This window comes from Hyla sarda, chromosome 4 (genome assembly GCF_029499605.1).
Source record: "Hyla sarda isolate aHylSar1 chromosome 4, aHylSar1.hap1, whole genome shotgun sequence".
Classification (NCBI taxonomy): Eukaryota; Metazoa; Chordata; class Amphibia; order Anura; family Hylidae; genus Hyla; species Hyla sarda.
The window spans coordinates 60645381-60655137 of record NC_079192.1 but is presented as its reverse complement, the minus strand read 5'-3'; positions in this window follow the sequence as shown (position 1 = coordinate 60655137).

The following is a 9757-nucleotide window of genomic DNA, read 5'->3' as shown; positions in this document are numbered from 1 at the left end:
GAGTCGTGAGACACAAAGGAATGCCCCTTCTGAAAATGACCTCTTAGTACCTGAATTGCAATGCCGTTCGGCATCTAGCCTGTTGACACCTAAGTAGGCTTGCAACTGTGATATCAGCATTGTGATATCTAGTGTCTGGGAGTCCAACCATTTAGTCAATAGGCATCTAAGTGCCACCAAAAGTACCACATGAATAAAACTGGAAACTGTCTCCTCCCTCCCCGATTCCCCCACCGGTGGGTGCATTTGATAAAATTAGAGAGAGTGGGGCATGAATGGAAGTACCTTCCAATGAACTCGGACATAGTCTCGCACCATCCGCCAGTAGTCAGCCATGAAGGGACAGTCTCAAATCCCATGATACAAATTAATCAGTGGGGAATTACACTTGGGGCAGCTTGTAATCTGGGAAAGAAGGTGAGGGGAGTATGTTAAAACTGTACAATGCAGCGTGCGATAGTAAGTTTCCCTCCATCTTTCATTAAGGATGTTTACAGACTGCCCCCCAGCCTGCTAACATAGTGGCATGTATATCAGTGTCACCCGTTCAGCGCTCCCAGGTTGTATATTGTTTCTCGGGATTTAGTTTGAGGAGACGAGGACGGAAACCTAGGTAGAGTGACAAAATAGGCAGCCCCTTGATTTGGCTCCCCCCCTCTGCCCTCCATAGCATAAGCTTCTGTAAAGCTATGCATGGGCGTTTGCCCTGCTTCCGGAAGCGTGTAAAGGGGGAATGTAGATGACAAACATCGTCGTGTTTCAGGAGAAATGGAAGGGTTTGAAGGGGATATAGCAGGCGAGGAAAACTAATCATCTTGACAAGATGGCATCGACCCAGAAAGGAGAGCGGCAGGTTCTCCCATTTTTTTTTTTTAATTCTGCAGCGGTTTTCCGGAAGAGGGACAGTTGAGTAGAGCGTGTCAGGTGTGCGACCTATGTGAATGCCCAGTATGTGATGGAGGAGGTGGATATCCTCACCCCCCCATATCCCCTGCAGTAGACAGCCACCTCAGTGTGGCAGAACCCAAGGGCAGCAGCACACTTTTTTAAGCGTTAATCTTCTATCCTGTAAATTTCCCCACCGCAGAGAAAAACAAAAACAATTTTAGGGACAGCACTCCTCGGATCACTGACATAGAGAAGTATGTCATCTGCAAACATGGATAACTTAAGTTCCTGTGCACCTACCATAATACCCCTATATAAATCCAATTTGAGCAAGGAACGTGCCAATAGTTCAATCACCAGGTCAAATAACAATGGTGACGGGACAGCATTGGCGTGTACCTTTCAGTAGAGTGAGGGGAAAGAATACCTGGGGTATAGACTTTGGCCGTGAGACCATCATAGAGACCTGATATAAAGGAGCTAAAATCACATGTGACCCCGACCTTGTTCAGCATCCGCCTCAACCAGTCCCACCGAACATTATCAAAGGCTTTTTTTTTTAGCATCAAGTGTCAGTAAAGCCCACCTGATGTTCTCCGATGAGAGAGGGTAGGAACTTGGCTAGCCTGTCTGCCAGGATAATCAAGAGCAATTTTATGTCCTGGTTGATCAGTGAAATGGGTCTGTAGGAGCCAGGATCTAAGGGGTCTTTCCCGGTTTGGGGATGGCTTTAATATATGCTAATTCAGCCAAGGAGGACAACTGGCCCGTGCTGAGGACATCATTAAAATAGGTGGGAGTAACTTGGTCTACTAGGGGCTTATAAAACTTGCTCGAATGCCCATCTGGCCCTGGTGCTTTTTCATTTGTTAGGGACTGAACTTTCTCACTTGTCACTACTGCATTCAGCTCCTGGAACTGCTCCTCTGATAGGGACAGGAGGCAGAGGCTTTCCAGAAACTGAGCCCACTCCGTGGAAGGAGTGGAGGGCGTGGAATATAGCTCCGTATAATAGGAGCTCAGCACAGTATTGACCGAGCGAGGATCGCTCCGGATTCGACCCTGAGAGTCTTTCAATGTTAATACATGAGCTGGTGCGAAGGCTCCTTTTAGCCAGTCTAGCCAAAAGACAGCCAGACTTATTGCCATGTTTAAATAACTAGTTCAAAATGGGATCTAGATATGCGATTCCTTCTATCCAGCCAAAGTTCATAAGATGCCTTCACTTCCTGCCAAAGGAGTTTATGGGTCACAGTGGGGGAGTAGGCTGCAGCGAGGGTCATGCTAGCCGCCACATGTCCCTCCTGTGTTTTTTCTTTTGAGGGAACTGGTATGCCATGATCTTACCCCTAAGCACTGCTTTTGCTGTTTCCCAATATAGCGTGGAGTCATCTGCGTGTGCTGCATTGTTGGTCTCTTAATTCCAACCAACACCCCCCACAGAAGGTCTATAAATGCATTGTCCTTAGTCAAGTAGAACAGAAATCTCCATAGGTAGGCAAACCCTCTGGGGCATGATGGCAAGAGTTCCAAGACAACCGGGGAATGATCCGGAAGAACCATGTCCTGTAAGTCCACTGCGCCCAAATGAGTACATAACAGGAGACTGACCAGGAAATAGTCAATATGGGACCATGAGCCATGTGTGTGCGAGAAATGTGTGTACTCATGGCCCTCTTTATGGAGATGTTGCCAAGCATCCAGCAAACCTGTCTGAGATAAATAAAAAGTAGGGAGCACTTTGTCACTTGAACGGATGACTACTGGCTGTGTAGTGAAGCTCTGTCGGGTCCACGAGGGGGTCCATCACCAAATTCAGGTCCCCTCCCAGGACTGTGAGCGGTCCTGCCAATCGGGCTACAGAGTGCTAAGGAAGCAAAAAAAGAATGATTATCCCCATTTGGGGCATGAACATTAAAAACATCATATGTCTGTCCACAATGTCCTAATTGAAGATGGGATAAGCTCCCCTCAGTGTCATGATCATGGGAGAGTATGTGAGGGGTGAAGGATTTGTGAATTAACGTCAGGACTCCAGATTTACCATCAACTGAAGGGGAGCCCGCAACCCTGCCAACCCACAATTTCTGCATCCTCTGAAAGTTGCTCTCTGTGAGATGGGTCTCCTGAGGGAGTACCACATCAGGTCACAGACATTTTTGAGAAAACTTAGAATGGACATCCTTTTCTGAGGGGAGAGCAAGCCTTTTACATTCCAAGAGATCACTCTACACATCGCTCATATAGACCCCTATAATAAAGAGGGGGAGGAGAAGAAACTCATGAGGCAATAAGGTGAAGGAGAGGGAGGAAGCAGGAGACTAGAAACGAACAGTGGAAGAGGGGAGGAAAAGGGTTGGCAGGCACCAGACGAAAGACATGGAGCATGGTCTCTCCAGGCATGAAAGAGGATGGCCATGGGGTACCCTACAGTGAAAGGCATGCCAGAATGAGAAGGCACAGACAAAACAAACAGGAAAAACATAGGAGCCCAGAACAATGCAGCGCCCAGTGTGGAATAAAGGCAGCCACAAATTGGGTAGAGGACTTCACTTTCTTCGAACATGTGTAGAGACACGGGCCCCACCCCTGCACCCCCTTTGGGCAGCAAAATTAGGCTAGGGCAAGTCATAAACAGAGTGGATCCGTACCCGCCCCAGGAGCCCTGAAGGAAGAGAAACAAAAAGCTACCTCGGATCCCGCTACTTATAGCAAAATAAAAGTTATAAAACATTGTGCAGATAACTATCTAGGCCCCCATTAGGAGATGGGGAATCAGAGAAACAGAAAAAACAGCAGTATGCAATACTCAGTCCGGGGAGGAGGATCTGCTGCTATGATTTCTTCATCTCCCCACCGGTTTCCTGCGCTTCCTTGACTCTCCCGGCCAGCGCCTTCGATCATCTCTGCGTCTGAGAGGTCTGGAAGTAGCATCAGGTCGCTCCCTCGGAGATGGTGAGCGATGTGGAGGTGATCGAGAAGGTCTCACCGAGGTTGCGAGAAGATCCGGTAGGGCTTCCTCCGCTGCTGTTGGAGTTTTGTAAGAAGTGAAAGTCCCGTCTGTACGGAAAACCTTTAGGGTTGCTGGGTATTGGAGCTGGAAGTGTCGTTTGGCCTTATAAAGTTCCGTGCAGACCTTACTGCAAGCCTGTCTACGCCTGGCCACTTCAGTGGAAAAATCCTCGAAGATCAGTATCTTCTTATTGCGGAAGGTCAGTGGTGAAGTCCACCTGCAAAAGACCTTCAAGATCTCCAGCTTGTCATTGTAATCAAGCAGCTTAAAGTGTCTGCTCCAGTGAGTGATTGTGAGTGCTCTGACGCCAACAGACCCAGTCGGCTCTTTCAACCCAACATTTGTGCGGAAGATCCAGAGCTTTTGGAAAGTCACTTTCACAAAAAGCCTGAAGATCCGACTGAGGAAGAGATTCACTAACTCCCACCAGGCGCAGGTTATTGCAACGGGAGCGGTTTTCCAAGTCCTCAAGTTTTTCACTGACATAGCACAGATCTGTTTCGGTCTGTCTGAAACGGGTAGCCAGACCGCTGTTTTCATCTTCTAATGCAATGATTCTCTGTACAGTCTCACCCAGTCTCCCGGACTGAGCGAATAGGTCATTCTGGAGAAGAGTCGGCATGGAACGCATTGTGTTCTCCATCGTCTGCTGTAGTATGGCAGAAGTTATCAATTTGACCAAAGCTGCTGCAAGGGAATGGAGGTCCATTGGGGTAGTTAAAGAGATTTCTGTAGCTGCCACCTGTGCTAGGTGTTGTGGAACTGTTGAGATCTGTTTCAGAGCATCATCAGGGGAGAATAAGAGCTGGCTCCCCGCAACTTCCATGCTGGCGAGTTCTGGGTGGCAGACAGCGGGGCCTGAGCAGGTGCAGGCGTAGAGGACACCACAGCCTCTGAGGTGCCCCGGCATGGGGTCCCTTTCGTTAGGAAGCAGTCCATAGAGTATAGATATACTCCCGAGGCAGGAAGAGGAGGAAGCAGCTGGCAGTGGAGCAGAGAAGGTTGTCTGGGCTTCTAATATCATATAGCTGTGGCAGGGAGGTGGGTTTCGTTCCTTCTGCTGTTGTGTGTAGCGTGGCCTGAGCTGTAAAGATGGCGGCGGCCCCTTACAACTAGGGATGCCAGGAATATTTTCCCCCTGCAGGACCTGGTGCCGGAGGGGGGGGGATAGAGCACAAATGGAGGAGAGAGGCCCCTCACTCACCTCCCAGAGCATTGGAGGTTGATTCCTGTCCAGGAGTGCTGTGCTGGCTGGTGCTCCTTCCTGTCAGCGCTTTACTGTGGTAAGTCCTGCGCTGCAGGGGAGAATGGCAGCGTGCGGGAGCCTGGCTGCACTGGTGCTTTTGTGAGGCTCGGAGGCACGTGCACAACTCAGTGGATCCCCTCCTGTTCCCGTGTTATTTGCTTGAAATCGTTCCCTGTGAGGCTGGTATGGCATGGGTATGGGGTCCGGGGTGTGAGAGCTCTGTCTCTGCGCTCCTCGCATGCCTGCACCGGAAGTCCAGCGTCTCAATTTTGACGCCAGATGGTTAGAGGCCGTGACCCCGCGTCATACCGGGACGGTCCCGGCGGCTCATGACAGCCGGGAGCCTGAGCTAATAGTGTACGGCACCGATCGTTGTGCACCGCGCTATTAACCCTTTAGACGCGGCGTTCAAAGTTGATAGCCGCGTCTAAAATGAAAGTAAAAGCTTCCCGGCAGCTCAGTCGGGCTGATCGGGACCATCGCGGTGAAATTGCAATGTCCCGATCAGCTAGAACGCGAGCGAGGTCCCCTCACCTGCCTCCGTCACGTCCGATCGGGCCATTGATTGCTCCAAGCCTGAAATCCAGGCTATAGCAATCGACCGCCGATTACACTGATCTTTGCCATGTTAATGCATGGCAGTGATCTGTGTATGAGAGCGGTATGTGCAGTGAAATAGCCACCAGGAGGGGGGGGGGGGGGCTTTAACAATGTAAAAAAAAAAAAAAGTTAATGATCATTTAACGCCTTCCCTAATAAAAGTAAGAATCACCCCTTTTTTCCCATTTAAAAAAAAAAACTGTAAATAAAAATAAACATGTGGTATCGCCGTGTGCGGAAATGTCCAAACTATAAAAATATATCGTTAAATAAACTTCTTGGTCAATGGCGTACGCGCAAAGAAATTACAAAGTCCAAAATAGCGTATTTTTGGTCACTTTTTATATCGTGAAAAAAATGAATAAAAAGCGATCAAAAAGTCCGATCAATATAAACAGTACCGATAAATGTTCATTTCAGTTTTATCATTTTAACCGTATGGACCTACAGAATAAAGATAAGATGTAATTTTTACCGAAAAATGTACTGCGTAGAAACGGAAGCCCCCAAAAGTTACAAAATGGCATTTTTTTCCTTACATTTTGTCGCACAATTAATTTTTTTTTCCATAATATGGAATTTTAGGTGTAAAATTGAATGCGTCATGATTTTTAGAAGGTGATGAGGAAAAAATGAAAATGCATAAACGGAAAAACGCTGAGTCCTTAAGGGGTTAAAGGGGTTGTACCCCAAAGCAAAGTAGGTAAAATCAGAATAGTACCACGTTCATATATGGAAAGGAGGACAAATGTGCTGTTTTTTTTCTCACTGTACTGATTTTCAGGGCCGGACGGGCTTAGCGGAATACCGGGAAAATTCCCAGTGGGCCGCTCACCCTGGGGCCGGCAATATATAAAAACGGGTCAGTCTGATGGTGCCTGAGCAATTCAGGCACCATCAGACTGACCCGTTTTTGTATATTCAGCACGGCTGCGGCGCAGTGCGGTCGGGCCGCGGCGGACGCCCATGCACACTACACTACACTAGCATACAAGGGCCTGATACTAGTATCAGGCCCTTGTATGCAGAGCAGCAGCGGCCGCATAATGAAGGAGCTATAAGCCTGGCTAGCATGGTGGAGTGGGAGCTGTCAGCTGTCCCGCTCCACCACTCTGTCACCTTTCTCACACGCTGCGGGCTGCTCTGTTCTTGATGTGTCAGTGACAGCTGCAGTGACGCCATCCACGGCAGGCCGGCGCAATGACATCACACCGGCGCCCGGAAATCACGTCCCCGTGGCTGTTACTGACACTTCAAGAACGGAGCAGCCGCAGCGTGTGAGAAGGGGGAAGCAAATGATAAGTGAGGGGCACATGTCAGGGGGGGAGGGGGGGCATTATATATATATATATATATATATATATATATATATATATATATATATATATATATATATATATGAGGGGCACATGGCAGAGGGGCATTATATGTGGGGGCAAATGACAGGACCCCCCCCCGTCATGTGCCCATATAATGCCCCCCCCTGTCATGTGCCCCTTATATATAATGCCCGCCCCATGTCCTGTGCCCCTTGCATATAATGCACCCTGAGGGGCACATGATAGGGGGGCATTATATGTGAGGGGCACATGTCAGGGGGTATTATATGTGGGGGCACATGACAGGGGGCATTATAAGTGAGGGGCACATGTCAGGGGGCATTATATTGTGAGGGGCACAGGACATGGGGTATTATATATAACATAATTATATATAACAACTGATCCACAACATGAGTAATATCGGGACTAGACAGCGCCACATATTTATCATTCTGCCCAATACCACTGTCTGGTTTTCCCACAGCGACCAATCACAGCTCAGCTTTCCTATCTTTAGCTCTGGTAAACGATGGGCTGTTCTGGGCAGTCTTGGTTTCAGACAGATTGATAAATCTGGGCCGGTGCATTGTATGGGATGAGATTCCACACATTACTTACTATTGGGAAGTGACTTGATGCCCTTAGAAACCACAATACAACCTGATCGTGTATAGCAGTAACTTTAAGTTAAGCATTCATTACAAGGCGTGAAATGGGTGAGACGTTTTACAATAAATGGTTAAATAAAAGTTACTGCAAGCAAGACTACGATGTTGAGTGCCCTGTATACTTTCTCCTCTGAATGCATTTATATATAACTATATCAAGCAGCGAGCAGAGGAGTCTTAGCTGAGCCAGCAGTGCAGAGTTCTGTCTTCTGTATGAAGTTGTACAACCTGATTGTGTTTTTAGCCTAAGGGCAGAGACACACGCGGCACATCCGTAGCATATTTCACACTGCGGATGCGCCAGCGGCAGCCAGAGGGACGGCAGAACGAGCTTCCCGGTAGCTCTGTGTGTCCGATCAGTAGGAAATCTGCTACCAGCGGACACCTACTCGGCTGCAGATGGGAGTTCGCTGTGCTGTCCCTCTGTGACGGCAGGTGGCACATCTGCAGCGGTAAATACGCTGTGGATGCACCGCATGTAACCCTGCTCTACGGGTCAGTTCACACTGACAATTTCTGCCCACAATTTCCCCTTGGACATTCCAGACAGAATTCGCCTTGCAGCAGAAGTTTTGCTGTAGAATTTCATGCGGACTGCATTGGTTTGAAAAATCAGTAGCCGGTTCCATTGACCTCAGTGGGGTCTGCTGCAAGTTCTCCACCGTGGAAAATCCACTGCGGCTCTAACCTGCAGCCAAAAACCAATGCGGCCAAGATGCCCACAAAAGCAGTGCGGTCCACAGCATCAATCCTGGAATGCAACCAATGGCTAGAGGCACTAGGCCAGTGGTTCTTAACCTGGGTTTGATCTAACCCCAGTGGTTCGGTGAGTCAGTCTCGCGGGTTCGGCGGAGGTCAAGACACACACACACCTGACTCCAGGCCCATCGCAACAGGACAGGCAAACCAAGCAATTGCTTGGGGCTCCGAGCAGAGCCGGTGTTTGCCTGTCCTGTAGCAACGGGGCAATTGCCCCCCCCATAACTATTAACTCCCTGCGGCCCCGTGTTAAGTTTAAAAACGCAGGGGCCGCCGGGAGATAGCGCTCGCCGGGACGTCACTGACGTCCCATGCGTGCGCCCATAGTAACAAAGGCGCCGAGGACCGGAGGATCGAGAAGGAGGAAGACGCGCGCTGGCCAGCTTGGTAAGTGACCAGCGGCACGTCATCTTCGGTGCTCCGACCACCGGTCCCGGGACCTACTGCTATAGCCGGAGCGGTGGTTGGAGCACTGAAGTGGGCAGTACACAGGCATACAGCCTCCAGCCATTCACTGTATATGGCTGGAGGCTGTATGTCTGTGGGGGAACACTGCCTGCGCCTAATGTGTGGGGGGGAACACTGCCTGCGCCTAATGTGTGGGGGAACACTGCCTGCGCCTAATGTGTGGGGGAACACTGCCTGCGCCTAATGTGTGGGGGAACACTGCCTGCGCCTAATGTGTGGGGGGAACACTGCCTGCACCTAATGTGTGGGGGGAACATTGCCTGCGCCTAATGTGTGGAGGAACACTGCCTGCGCCTAATGTGTGGGGGGACACTGCCTGCACCTAATGTGTGGGGGGAACACTGCCTGCGCCTAATGTGTCTTAATGGTTTTGTTATTTTGTGCACCTATGTATAAATATATACCTCCTATGTTTTGAATTTGAAAAAAAACTTTTTTTTTTTTTTTTTTTTTTTTAATTAAGAGGGGTTCGGTGAATGCGCATATGAAACTGGTGGGGTTCAGTACCTCCACCAAGGTTAAGAACCACTGCTCTAGTGTGTTCATTACTTTGGACACCATTTTTACGCTTGTATCCCAGCCTCAGGCTGTCCTGACATGCTGGGAGTTGTAGTTTTGCAACAGGTGGAGTGGTTGGGAAACACTGGCTGCTATAGGCAACAAAGTCCTGGATCTCGCCTTGTATTATGACCGCAGCATGTGAACACGCCCAAAGAAGTTTCTGCACTCAATTCCCTATGTTGCCACGTAACTCACGTAGCTTCCTAGCCAACAAAGAGTTAAAGGTTTGTTT